This window comes from Elephantulus edwardii, unplaced genomic scaffold (assembly GCF_000299155.1).
Source record: "Elephantulus edwardii isolate Elephantulus edwardi_28Jun2011 unplaced genomic scaffold, EleEdw1.0 scaffold00245, whole genome shotgun sequence".
Lineage (NCBI taxonomy): Eukaryota > Metazoa > Chordata > Mammalia > Macroscelidea > Macroscelididae > Elephantulus > Elephantulus edwardii.
This window is the reverse complement of record NW_006399995.1, coordinates 2,685,341-2,700,857: the sequence shown is the minus strand read 5'-3', so window position 1 is coordinate 2,700,857 and position 15,517 is coordinate 2,685,341.

Below are 15,517 nucleotides of genomic sequence, written 5' to 3'. Positions count from 1 at the left end.
ATTGGGATGGGAGTGTCAGAGACAGTGCGATTGGCACAGGACAGAGAGGAGTTTAGGGCTGTTGTACATAGGGTCGCTATGAGTCGTAGGCGACTCGACGGCACATAACAACAACAACATGTGTTGAAATATAATCCATGCTGAAAGCATGGTCTTCTTCATTTGGTCTTCTTCATTTAAGAGCTTCAAGTTCTTTTCATGGTCAGCAATCAAGTCTGTCATCTTTCTATGATAGGTTGTTGATTAATTTTCCTCCACTCCTGATGCCACGTTCTTCTTCATATAGTACAGTTTTTCAGAGCATTTGTTCAGCAAATAGAATAAATAGGCATGATGAAAAGACACAACCATGATACAAACCTTTCTTGATTTGTAACTACAAAGTATAAACCTTGTTCTGTCCAAATTAATAGGGATGTTACACCAAACTGTCAGATTGTTTCTGTTAGGTAATATGAGTCTCAAACAAAATTTGAAATACGTGAAGATTAATTATTCATCCATAACCTCACTACACTGAGGCTAAAGCATACTACTTGTGGAAGCAAGTATCAGAAAGCAAGCTGTCATAATGACATATCTTGAGCAAACGTTCACTAGAAGCGAAGTCCAATACAGTTGATTAAATCTATCCTTGAAACTCAGTGGAGTTGCAATACCATGCTCTTTGCACCATTTCACACGAAGGGTCAATAAAAATATTCAAGACAAGCTTTCAGAGGATAGATCCTGTCACTTTACAGTCAGCATCAGTCAACTGGAAATTCTTGTTTTCATTGATAAGGGCTTAGGGCTGTAAGGTACAAGCTATCAAGTTTCCCAGATTCATTTATTTTCTTCAAACAAAATCAGAGAAACATTTCTAAAAAAGTTGAACTAATTTATATGTATTGAAACCTGCAAGATTATTGCTGAAAATATATTTGTGATAGTTACTGAGTTAATAAGTTACTCTTTATACCAATAATAAAACAATTTCTGGTTTTTGCTCTGCTTATTATCCAGCTATTGAAGGATGTCTGGATATATAGCTCTCTCTCACACACACATACACTCCTAAGGTGACTTATCTGCCCCCACTCATTGGGTGCGCATTTTCAGTTAGATCAACTGACTGTTCCTAGAACTGAAGCTTAAATTAACTATGACATAATTATAGCAAAATACCTGTGCTGAAGTATTTTAAGATGAGCTACAAACACATAGCAAGTTCTAAATTTTTGTTGTAATAAAGCGTTGTAGACAACGGTTGTATATCTTTGGCAAAGGATATACAGAAAGTGTGGTGGCAAGAAGTATATGATTATAAATTATATCTGGAGCAGAGTGAGAGGATTCCAACAGCTAACCAAAGAATATAAAGGCTTTCTCTAGTTTTCCTCTTATTTAGCCCCTCTCACAATGCTGTAGTTTCTTCATCTGTAAGATGAAAATAATAGTACATTCCTCGTAAGATAGTTGTAACAATTAAATAAGTATCTTTTATACACTTAGAATACTGCCTGACAATACAAATATTTGCTAAACAATAATATCACAAATGATAAAATGATAACTTGGTTGGTCATTCTCTCACTTGTTCATTGCCAATGAGTCAGAAGGGACTTACAGCTGATTCTCCATTGGGTTTCCATGTCTGTAAATGACATGGGAGAACATGACCCATTTTTCTCTTAAGGAGTTGCTGATGGATTTGAACCATTAGAGAAGGAAGACCTTTGGACTAACAACACAACTACCTTCGAACTATGCAGCCAGACTTCCCTTAAATTGGTTGGTAGGTCTATGACATTTTTCTTGGTTTTAAAAGAGCAAAGCATTTTGTTCCATTTTAAAAAAAAGAAAACAACAAACAAAAAATAGAGAAAAGGATCCATTTAATGTACCAGGTACTAAATTTACTTGCATTTTGGCTCTGCAATTTCAAAATATTAATGTCCATCACTAATATGGCTTCAAAGTTAAATTAAGTGTTGACACCTCTGGTCCACCTCCACAGGAAGGACACAGGATGATGGTGGCTATCAATATTTTTTTTCTACCAGTGTCTAAACTTGGAGACAAGAGAAAGGTTGTAATGCAGGCTGGATCTGCCATCTTTAAACATAAACCTAAATGCTCTTCTTTCCCTGTATTTTCCAAAATTTTAATTATGAGGATAAATTACTTTAGAAGTCCAATTACAGCAACATATATTTTATTTATAGGTTGATATTTTTTGACAGCTCAGTATGATTTTATTGGAGTGAGGTGTAATCTCTTGGATATTTAGGTATGCTTTTATTTTCAGTAGAACAAAACATTAATTCAATGTGAAATTATCTCAAACGTAAGATCTTATTTAAATTCACCTTTTTAAAAATTTGCATTTTTCTTAGAAATGCCAAGCTAGACCCTAAAGCTGTTATGTACATGACCCACTTGCGCAAAAGTCGTGGAACTACTGTTCTGCTCTGGGAAGTTGCTAGGCTATCTCTATGGAAACAATTGTTTAAAATTACTAATAATGTAAGCTTGAGCTCACAGGGTAAAGAACCTAAGTTGTGAGATGGAAGATATTTCCCAAGAAAAGAGATTCTTGAAAGATTAGAGAAACAGGCTTTTTCTTTTCCCCCCTTTAATCCAACAGTTAGAGTTTGACTTTGTTTTGCTTGCTTTGTTATCATGGGCAAATCTGTCACTGAAATCCTTCTTGCAAGACTTAAAAATCTTAATAGAACCAACTTGTAAAGCATGCTGCTTTTATTTTCTCTCTATTCAACTCAAACAACAGCAGATTCAACAAAGTATATGTAAAAAGATTATCAGGATTCTCTAGAATGAGTCTAGGAAATAATCCATTTATTTGTGGAGTTAAAAGAGGACTGTGACCAAGTGGAGGAGCAAAGATATGTTTAACTAATAAACAGAGTCTTTAGACCTCTCAGGCATTCTGACTCAGGAAAACCTACAGATTGACTGATTGATAATAGCTTTGATAACAACAATACCTGCAAAGCCCCTTTACATATATATAATAGGCTTATTAATGAGACTCTGTGTAAATATCAGGAGCATGTGCCTTGTAAATCCACCGGTAACTGTTTATCCTGAAAGAATGCTCTTGAGGAAATAAATATTTATACTCTCTGCTGTAACTGCTACTATCTGTTTTATGACACACTGTTAATCATTTGAAGATTGTGCTTAAAAGCTTCATTTGTACTGAATAAAGTCACTTAAGACTCTTGAAGTATTTTATCCCTTGTTCTCCAACTATTTTATGTCTATCTTTTATCAAGTGCCTCTTATTCCCCACTCTCAGACCTGTTGTAGAGCTGGATTCTACATTTGTTTATTAAATACTTACTGAGTCTTGTTGTTAAAATTCAATGGGCTAGGCACAAATATTAAATGTGTAGTTTCTGTCTTTTAGGAGGTTACTTAAAGGTAAAGAGATGTTTATAATAGAGAATTCACAGATTTGGGAACATCCAAATCTTGCACTATTACCACCAATGGCAACACTATGTGTATCCCAGTAGAACGTCATAACCTTATTGTAGAAAGCAGAAGACCACAAACTTATTATTTTTGCAGAAGCTGGACTATATGAAGAAGAATGTGGCATTAGGTTTGGAGAAAGACTCATCAATAAATTTCACCATACAGGTGACAACAACTTGGTTTTCTGAAAGTGAAGAGGACTTGAAGCATTTGCTACAGAAGATCAAAGACTCCAAACTTCAATATATATTGTATCTCAAAGTCAAGAAAAGAAAAATTCTCACCACTTGACCTATAGGCAACATCATGATAGAGAAATAAAATTGGATCTGTTAATGATTTCACCTTACTTGGGTCCACAATCAATTAACTTGGAACCAACAATTGGAAGATCAGGAGTTGTATTGCACTGTGAAAGTATGCAGTCAGGGACCTCTCCAAATTATTGAAGAATAATGACGTTAGTGTGAGGACTAAGGTATGCCTGATTTAAGCTATCGTCTTTTAAGTCACTTGCTATACTGCTAGGAGCTGGACAGTGAATAAGAATGCAAGAAGCAGCATTGATATCTTTGAACTGTGGTGTTGGAGAAGATTACTGAACAGCCCATGGATTGCCAAAATAGCAAACAGATATATGTTAGAGAAGGTGCAGCCAGAGTGCTCCTTGGAGGCAAAGATGACAAAACTTCATCTCACATATTTTGGACATGTTACTAGGAAAGGCTATTGGAGAAAGATAGCATGCTTAAGGAGATGGAAGGATTGTGAAAGAGTGGATGACCTCAACCAGGTGGATTGGCATAGTGACTACAGCAATGGGCTCAAGTGTGTCAGAGATGTTGAGAGGGGCACAGAATAGGACAAGGTACAGGTCTGTTTTTCACAGAGTCATCAACAGCACCTGAATACAACAACAACAATATAGAGTGAAGTTGGCTCGTATCTAAAATATTAGTAGGATTTAAGAGATAGTTTTTGAATGAATGTATGAGTCATCAAATGAACAAATAAAAGGAACTAATTAAAATAAAAACAACATTGGTGGTGTAGTGCATAGTGTATTGGACTGCTAACATAAAGGCAAGTGACTCCAATCTGCTAGACTCTCCATTATAAAATGACAGAAGCCTCTCCCATAAAGATTTATAACTTCAGAAACCTGATCGAGGATCACTATGAATAGGAGCCAAATTGACAGCAGTTGTAGTTAGTAGGATATAAAATGATGTAAGATGCTAGCTCTCAATGTAAGTCCTGACTGTTAATAAGGTGCCTGTTCACAGATTCTCATACAGGGTTACCTGCTGTCCAATCAAGTCATCATTCACTCATCATTCATTTGATCAACATTTGTTGAGTACTATGGGAAGCCCAAGAGCTCTGGTAGTATAACATGTTACACGTTGCCCTGCTAACCAAAATGTCAGTGACTCAAATCGACCAGTTGCTCCAAGAGAGAAAGATGGAAAATCTCCTTCCATAAAAATTTACAACTTCAGAAACTCACAGGAGGGTTGCCATGTATCAGAATAAACTTGACAGCAATCTGTGGCATGGCAAGCCTGTGTTACAAAGACAAAGAAAACAGGACCCTTGCCCTCATGAACTTTAGAATCTCTGAAGAAAGAGAGAGGCAACAATTACCATCATTTGTTTACCTATTATTATATATTTTATTAATCTTTTAAATAAAACTTGCAAAAGAGGTGCACACAAGGAGATTGCCCATCTTTCTCTCACAGAGAGGCTGGTGGATTCGAACTGCATACCTTCAGATTGGAAGTGCAGCTCCTTATCACCAGGCCACCAAAGCTCCAGTATTTATAGTAATAAAGATTTAAAAGGTCCTGATTTCCTTGTATCAGGCCAACCAGCTCTAAACAATTGTCTCCAAGTTGTTGGAAAGGTGAGTGTATTTTTTTTATTATTATTTAAAACTTCCTCTAATCCCTCACTCTCTGTCCAAGATTTGTGAACACAGAATTTACCCCTAAAAATATAGTCCACTTTTTCGAGAAAGCGGAGTATATATTTTTGTAAAATCCAAGGATTGACTCCATTCCTGCATTTCTTTCTTAGAGTTCCTTGAGATATTCCAACATTCTTGACGTGACATATTTCCTTTCCCCTTTCTAGCTCAAGTTTGTGAGTTATTTGGGTCATGATTACTTATACTTCACAGATTAGAGAGGAGGAAGACCTGAGTGTATGTTTCTTCTGAGATCATCTGCTTTTTTTCAAAGGAAAATGTAAATTCTTTCTTAAAAGAAGAGTCACTTGCTTTTCCTTAGGCAATAGGTACACCGCCATCATTGATGAGCATGCAGTCATCACTAGGGCTGGGTATAGGGAGAAACAAGTGACCAGATTATTTCTTTTAGTCATCACAAGTATCTTGTAAAATGCAGTGTGAATATACAATTCAATTTGTTCCCGAGGAAAAACTAAATTGCATGAAACAGTGGAGTGAACTAATGTGAAAATGGGTTTGGAGCTTAAACAGAGGTGAAGGTCATCAACAAGTAACAGTTCTCCCTTTCTAATGCCACTATGCCAAGGTATTGATCAGAAGTCTCTCCTCACTTCGTTCATTCCCTCCTTTCCTCTAAGCTCCAAATTTGAATTGTCCCTGGAGACCAAGGGTGGTGGTAACAATAGCTGCATGCATCCATTCCTTTTTTGAGCTTTCCATTCTTTCCTTCTATATTACTTCCTTATCAAGAGGAATTTTTCACCTACCTACGATGTTATTCTTCTTATGTAATCAAACAATTGTTGATCAGGCCAAGACCCTGATTCAATTTGCTCTTCAAGAACATGAACAATCACATCAAATTTTCCAATATCTCTAAAATGTTGAGTAAGCCAGAAATTCCATTTACATTTGGTCAAGTGTAGCAACAACTCTTTTTGACTTCTCACTAGCTCAACTTAGTGCTGCTTCCAAAAAGAGATAAAGAAACTGTGGTATATCCACAAAATGGAATAATACACAGCAATGAAAACCGATGAACTTGTAAAACACTATACAACCTGAATGATCCTGAAAAACTTAACGCTGAGTATGAATATTTCATTCACAAAAGGACAAATACTGCATAAGACCATAGAATGGGTATAGAGGAGGGACAGGTAAGAACAGCAAAAGAATAGATAATCATTAGAATGTTACACTGGAATAGAGAAAGAGACAGAAAACCTGAAAGGAAGAATGCTTAAACATTATATGTATGACAATTAATAATCTGGAACAGAAAAAGCATTATAAAAGTAACTGGGGGAGGAAAAGGGAGGAAAATGTGTATATATGAATGAGTTAAAATAAAAACCAATCTCTTTGTCAACTTTCACTAAAATCACAATTTAAAAAAGATTATATATATCTGTTTTACTACTATAAAACGTCTGAATTGAACCCAAACTCCACTTAGTTGTCCCTAGAATGTAAAACATCTCCCTCTAAACATCTAGAGTGAGATGGTCTTTCAAGTGTGATCAATGATTTAAATTTTGCAGCTTTCCAGCATGTAAATTCTAGCTGGCTCTAGACCTCACATGGTAGATGCTGTAAGGTGTCACCTTTAGTCAATTTCCAATATGGCTAGAGCTTCTCTCTCTGACTCAATGAGTCTGCAGATGAGAGGCAGCCTTTTGAACCACCCATCATTGATGCTGGATGCCTTCCCAGACTCACAGAATGAGCCCTTCTGGGATCTGCTGGCCCATCACAAAAGTCAGGGCTCTTCAGTCACTGAGCTCCATCTGCCCGGGTCCTCTCCTTCCCACAATCACATAAGGTATTGATTTACCTTTCACTTTCTGGAAATATGCATATGCATTTAATTGGCCAAAAGCGCTCTATTTAGTTACAATATCTGTGCCAAGCAAGAAAGCCTTCTAAAGGACAAGCCCTAAAAACTTAAACACTCAGTTCAACAACCCCATCTGAACATTTGGCAAGAAATCGACATACTTTCTGCAGCTAATGTGTAATTGGTCAGGAGTTAGAAATCTAGATCTCAATTTTCTCTTTTACTCTCCAGATCTTTTGCACTTGTCTTTGGCTAAACTTGCCATTGTCATAATTTCTGCTGGAAGGTGGAGAGCCAAAATGAAATTTGAATCAATCAACTGCTTTGCCAGTCAAAGATTCAGACAGAAGATTGAATGGCTAGAATGAGCAATTTCAGTTATTGCTCTTTTTCTTTGCCTATCTCTATATTTTTGTGAAGAATTGCACCGTAGTTTTATTCAATTCTGCCTTTACTCTTCAAATTAAGCTTCCAGTACTCTTCATTCTTGCTACTTTCCCCTCGGGAAATGTGCTGCCTTGAAAAAGGCAAAGCTAAATATTAAATAAGGCAAAAACGGAGTAATGTTGCCAATCTCGGGCTTTTCTGTGGTGAAGGCAATATGTCAGCTGTCTCTGCCAATGAATGAGTTTCCCATGGCAATTGCACATCAGTGGAGTCCTTGGGAGAGTTCCTTAACCCTCATGGAAACAGGTCATTTATAGTTCTGGCAAGTGAGAGGGCCAGGAAGAGTAAACAGTGCTGCTGAGTACGTGCTCTTTGCCAAATTATCTCTGAACACTTGAATAGTCAAGCTAAGTTCACCCTGTGTTGGAAGATATTTCCTTTTTAACAGATTGAACCTTCTTCACTCAGGGAAGAGCTCCACTTAGGGTGGGGAGTGAGAGAGAAGAAATGTGCCTTAAGTCTTCCTCGCCAGCCAAACTGGAGTTATCTTCACCACAGCTTGAAACGTCTTCCTTTGTTATCAATTGGCTCTTGTTCATTTGATACTTCCTGAAATTTTTCCAAGTCAACCAATTCTTCTTAGGACAGTGACTCTTTTTATTCCTTTCCATCTTTTTTTGAAGCTTTCTGGATCAAGATTTTGCCAATGGCATCTCTCAGTATTGCAACTTGAGGCTTGAATTTGTTTTTCAGTTCTTTCAGTTTTAGAAACGCTGATTGAGTTCTTCCCTTTTAATTCTCTGACTCTAGCTTTTTGCACATTTCAGTATAATATTTTACTTTGTCTTCTTCAGCTATCCTATGAAACCTTCTGTTCAGCTCTTTTTGTTTGGAATCTCTTTCCTTTATTTTGACTTCTTCATGGTCTAATACCGTGAATACTTTTATAGTTTTCTCAGACATCCATTTTGGTTTTTCCTTTCTCTGCTGTCTTGGTAATGACCTTTGGCACTCTTCATGGATGCCATCTTTGATTTCATCCCGCAGCTCCTCTGATCTTAGGTCACTGATGATTAATGCCTCAACCTTATTTTTATGGTGATTTTTTTTTTAAATCAAGTGAGATAAAGTCAAGGTTATATTTTGGTTCATTTATAGTAAAATGTAGATTTTCACCATATGTAGGCATTTGGCCAATTTACTAATTAATATTTCAACTATATAAAAATAATTCAAGGATGACAATTACATCATCTTTGAATTCTTAAGAAGCTTCTATTGTACAATTCTCTATAGTTTCATACTTGATAATGAATTTGTCTTTGTAGACCTTCTTTACATTGTTACTCATCCTAGTCTGTCTTAGTTTGGATGCTCTGCCAACATTTATCCTTTATGGGCGACCCTGCTCCTATTTTAAATACTGATGTTACCTCCAGTACCATAGCAACATACTGACTTGACAGTTTACTCCTTAGAAGTTAGGATGGTGAGACTTCAACCCATATATTTGACCATGTTTCCAGAAGGACATACTTGCCAAAGCAAAGGGTCAGCAAAAAAGAGGAAAATTCTCAATAGATTGACACAATGGTCACAACCCAGCAGAGATTTTGAGAATGACACGTCCAGTATTCTATTCTGTGGCTGTTGTTAGGTGTTGTAGAATCAACTGTGACTCATAGTGACCCTATGTACAGTAGCTCTGAGCCAGTCTCACTGACTCCAACACACCCACTCAACATGCCACATTGCCTCAGTTACTGTATCAATTCTCATTCAGTGTCTTCTTCTCTCATTCTGTCCCTCTACACTTCAGAGTATGATGTCCTTACTGGCCACATGCCCAAAGTATGTGAGACGTCTCATAAAACTCACGAATGCTGAAGTCAAACCCCACTTAAAGCTTTCTCTCCATCAGGTTTATGGAGGTTATACACTGATGGAGAAGAGCTTATCCAGCTTCCTCCTGCAGAGCTTCTGGTGGATTCAAACACACCAAAGATTTATTTTGTACTCATCCCAATGTCCCCACTGTGTCCATGACTGGACCTACAAAAACAGAATTGTAATTACTGCTAACAGTGGGTCCTACTATACAAACCCAAATCTTTGTAATTGCCAATAATAAAAAAGTCTACACATACTCCAGCAGAGCCCTTGGGTCCCTTCTCTCTTGTGTCTCTTCTTCATCCACTCTTCTTTTGAGTCTTATCTTTGTAGTTTTCTTCTCTTTATTGCATTGTTAATTGTTGCTGAGTGGATTCTGACACATGGTGACTTCTTGTGTGCAGGATGAAAGTGCTCCTCAGGGCTTTTAATGCTAACGTTTGAAAGCAGATCCTGAAGTACATGACAGCTCTGAGTGGCTTGGAACTTAACCATTTGTGCCATTATATTTCATAATATAGAGAAGAAAAAAAAACCCCACAACTCTGCTTGATTGATACTGACCACTCTCAATGCCTCCCTGTGATGTACTTTACAGCTATAAAATCCCAAAGGTAGGAAATCATTAAGAGATGAAAATTATAAAATCCAGTATCAATAAACTTTTACATTTCTAATCCAATGAAGGCTGAATGTTTTAGTAATTTTCAGTACCTCTCTGGTCCTTCAGATCCTCCTGTTATGAGATTTCTGATCAATATCTTACCTCTTATCCAAAACTTGTACTTTAAATTGACAACATAAATATGGGTATAAATTTTGAAATTATATATTTCACCATACTTTGCCTTGAATAACCAAATGATATTGAAATAAAATGCTTGTTGTTGGGGAGCTCTGGTGGCCTAGTGGCAAGGAGCTGCAACTACAATCCCAGAGGTGAATGGTTCGAATCCACCAGATGCTCTGCCGGGGAAGGAAGGACAATCTCCTCCTGTACAAGTCAGATCTGATTTGACGGTACACACACACAAAAGATAATAAAATTAAAAAAAAATAAAATGCTTGTTGTTGTTAAGTGCTGTTGAGTTAAATCTGACTCACAGTGGCTTTATGAACAACAGATCTAAACGCTAGCCTGTCTATCCTGTGCCATCCTTATCATTCTCAACACATTAGAGCCCATTGTTGCAGACACTATATCATCAGTCCATTGATTAAGGATCTTCCTTATCTTTGCTGATCTTCTGAGATATCTTCTTCTGTGATAGCAGGTGATTGGAAAGATGGTGGCTTAAAATAGATGTACCTTAGTCTTTAAACGGACTTTGTTGCTCTTTGGGACTTTGGAAGGATCCCTGGCAGTAGACTTTTCCAGAGCTATACACCTCCTGATCTCTTGACTGCTGGCACCAATGGTATTGATTGTAAATCTAGGTAATTTGAAATGGTTAATAATTTCAATATTTTCTCCATTGATCATGATGTTACTTATTGGCCCAGTGGTGAAGATTTTTGGATTTCGATGATGAGATATAATCCACATTGAAGGCCACAGTCCTGATCTTCTGCAGCAAGAATTTCAGGTCCTCCTCATTCTTAGCAAAGTTATGTTACCTGAATAACACAGATTGTTAATGAATCTTTCTCTAATCCTGATGCCACACTTTTCTTCATAAGTCCGGCTTCTCTAATGACTTTTTCAGCATTCCAATTAAATAGTTATGGAGAAAAGATAAAGCCCTGATGCACACCTTTTTTATTTTAAACCATGCTCTTGATCTAGATATATATTTCACATAAACATAATTAAGTGCTCTAGGATTTCATTCTTCTCAATGTTTAGGATACATGTGGTCAAATACCTTTGCATAATCAATAAAACACAAACAGATATTCTTCTGGTATTCTCTGCTTTCAAACAGGGTCTATTTAACATCAGCAATGATAACCCTAGTACCATGTCTTCTTCCAAACCCAGCGTAAACTTCTGACATGTCTCTGTCAATGTACTAGTTTGGATGACATTCAGCAATATTTTGGTTGCATGTGATATTAATGACATTGCCTGAAAATTTTCACATTCTATTTGATAATCTCTTTTACAAATGGAAACTTTTTTTATTTTCTTAAGCAAAGCAGTAGGCTCACCCAGACACTAGAAGTCTGGATAATTCAATTTAAAGTAACATAATTACCAAGAAAAACTTCTTTCGATACAATGAGAAAAGCATGAAATTTTTGTTTTAAAGAAAAGGTGACTGAAATCACATGGGAGGAAGTTGCCTGTCTATCTCCTACTGTTGGATTTGAACTTCCAGAGTCACCACCTTTGTGTTAGTAGTAAAACTCCTCACAGACTATGCTACCAGAGCTCCCTTTTGGTAAAGAATCTGGATTCAAGTGAAGACCCTGGAAAAGGATTCTATTAATGAATTTCATTTGTTGTTGTTTGTTGTTATGTGCCGTCGAGTCGCTTGCGACTCATAGCGACCCTATGTACAACAGCCGTAAACTCCGCTCTGTCCTGTGCCAATTGCACCGTCTCTGACACTCCCATCCCGATTATCCCAGTCACTGAATCAATCCACCTCATAGAGGGCCTTCCTCTCCTGCGCTGTCCCTCCACCCTCCCAAGCATGATGTCCTTCTCTAAGGACTGGTCTCTCCTCACAACATGTCCAAAGTATGTTAGACGGAGCCTCAGAATCCTTGCCTCCAAGGAGCCACCCGGTTTAACCCTTTCCAGGACAAATCTGTTTGTTTTCCTAGCAGTCCATGGTATTCTCAATACTCTTCTCCGTCACTACAGCTCAAAGGCATCAATTCTCCTTCTATCCTCCTTCGTCATTGTCCAAACTCTCTGATGCATAACAAGTGATTGCGAAGACCATAGCCTGTATCAGACGCACCTTAGTCTCCAGAGAGACACCATTGCTCTTCAGTACTTTGGAGAGGTCCCTAAGAGCAGACTTTCTGATGGCAATGCGCCTTTTAATTTCCTGGCTGCTAGTGCCAAGACTGTTGCTTATCATAAAAATAGGGTAATAAAAATAATGACATTTTGCCAATGGTCCAAAAGAAGGGCAAGTTGATTTTCAAATGGCGGCCTAGTGGCAAGAAGGTGCACTGTTATCCCCAAGGCACTCAGCTTGAGGCCACCAGTGGCTCTGCCACAAGGAGGATGGGCAATCCCTTCTCATCAGATTTAGTTCCCTACATGTTATATCTGGGAAAGGCAATATTTGTAATGATAAGAAATGGATACTTTTCAAAGGCATTTCTATGTATTAACTCAGCTAATATTATTGTGCCCATTTTTCAGAGGAGGAAACTGAGGGATGAAGGATGTACTCCAGTTTCTCAGCATTCAGAATGAACAGGTATCAGGAATGGATGCAACCCTGGTGCACACTTTTTTAAACTTTAAGCCATGCAGTATCCCCTTGGTTTATTCTTAATGATGCTTTGGTCTATGTATTGGATTTTCATGAGCACAATTAAATATTTTGCAGTTCCCATTCGTTTAAAAAATGTTATCTGTAATTAGTTATGATCTATGCAGTAGAATATTTGAGAAGTTCCTTATGCTCTTTGAGAATTTTATTTCATGCATAGTATCAGGGTTAATAGGCCAAAGAAAAGTAATTTTCAGATGGTTTATATAACATCTGACACTCAGAGACCTTTTAGGAACATTGAGCTGAACTAGCACCTTGGGCTTCAAATAGATTTACAACAAATGAGCAAAGTAAAACATTTCTCCTATGTATATGTAGGAGTTCTGGTGGTCTAGCGGCAAGAAACTGCACTGCCATTCCAAAGGCACAGGCCACCAGCTGCTCTCTGGGAGAAGGATGGGTAATCTTCTCCTGTGAAATTAACTGCCTTTGAAAATCCTCTGTAGGGTCAGATATGGGTCAGTTCTGACTCTACTGTATACAACAACAACAACAACAACAGCAAAATACACACACACACACACACACACACACACACACACACACTTTGAATAGGTAGAAGAAAGTGCTATTGATTAAGGACTGTTGCCCATCACATTGCTTATACTTTTAATAAGGGTAATATCCTTTGTGTTTTTGCATTAAATGTGACTGAAATTGTGAACATTGCTAACACTGCCGTTTTGCTTCACATTTTGCTTTTAAGGCCGTATCAGTGCCTAGATGGTGCTTAGGACTTAGTAGGAGTTCAAAGTTTATTTGTTGAATGGGCTAATGAATAAAAAATTATCTACCACTGTACCATGGTAATTAGATTACTTGGAAAAATAGACATTCTCTTCCTATGTAATTTACTGTCTCTCTGAAAATCCAGTGGAGGGTCACCTACTGGTTGGTTGTGACTCAAAGGCACACATCAACCAGATATTATAGAGAGGGTACCTAAACAGAACCACTTCTCACTCTCTACACATCTGGAGCTTACCATTAGCTTTTGTTTCTACTTAAAAATAACCCCAGCAGTTTCGAGCTCAAAGGAAATTACAAAATACAGCACAGAGAAGTCTCATGTACCTATTACTCAGATTTCCCCAATGCTAACAATTTACATAATTATAGCGTATTATCAAAACCAGGAAATTGACATTGGCATAATACATCCAACTTGTTTTTCAAAAGTTTTGTTCTTAACTATGAACAGATGGTTAAGGAAAGTCCTATACCTCAGAAAACTTCTGCAGTATTAAAAATGGACTATATTTCCAAAAACAACCATTTTTTACATACATATCATGAATATTATAAGTTTTTGTATAATATGTAAATATATCCTTTTCCTCTCACCAACATTGTTATTTTTGTAAGCATGCTATGCAATATTTTAAAATCACAGCAATATGTAAAAAAAATAGAATAGTGCATTTGTAAAAATATCTTGTGGGGGAGGGTGTGGTTGGCAGAAATGTGTAACATGCATTATTTGTGTAAAAATATTGTGATACTGTGAACTGAAGTGAAAACTTCAAAGGCATTATCTTTGATACTCTCACAAAAAAAAGAAAATACATAATCCAAGAAGCAAGAAAATATGCAGCAAAAAAGACAATTAGTGAATAATAAAGAGTTCATAGAAATTATCTTAACACATTTTAGACAAAACAAAAATCCTCAGTATAAAAGCTGAAAGGAGGATTTAAAGTAATCATCCATATAAGAGATAATATTCCATATAAATTCTGAAAGTTAAATATAAAAGAAATAAATTCAGGAGTCAATTCCAGAAATCCTTTATCCAAACAATAGAAACTACAGAAAGAAATAATGAACAGACAAACAAAATGGTTGGACATTATTCAAAATAATTGCATCTTTTTCATGTTTAAGAATGCTGAGGATAAAGAGACTATACAATTGTCTATCTGGAGGAGATTTAAGATAGATGACTTGCGAAAGGTAAGGATTCAGAGTAGATTTGGATTTCTCTATGGTACCAGTGGGAACTGACATAGATGGATGTCTTCATGATTTCAAAGAAATGCTTTATAAACATAAAATTTTACACCTAGAAAATTGACTAATGAAAAGCGAGACAGTTTCACATATGCTCCAAAACAAAATAAAAAAATTCACAAAACTCACTGCCAAATATTTGATTATCACTCACAGTGACCCTTCATCAAGTTTCTGATTCTGTGAATCTTTATGAGAGGATACTGTCCATCTTTCTCTTGAAGTCCAGTTGGTATATAGAAATGCTGACCTCAGCAGTGAAAGAAAGTACATACTACTTTAAATCACCTCTGCAAGTAGTCTGGACATTAGAGGGTAGCCAGAATTGAGAGCTGCAATGCTGGGAAAATGGCTCTTTTTTATCTGCTCTGCAGGAATGACTGCCCTCCCTAGAAGGTATCGGGGCTTTGGATGTTAGAAGATAGCCAGAATTGGGAAGTTCATTGCTGAGAAATTGAGATTTCCCTG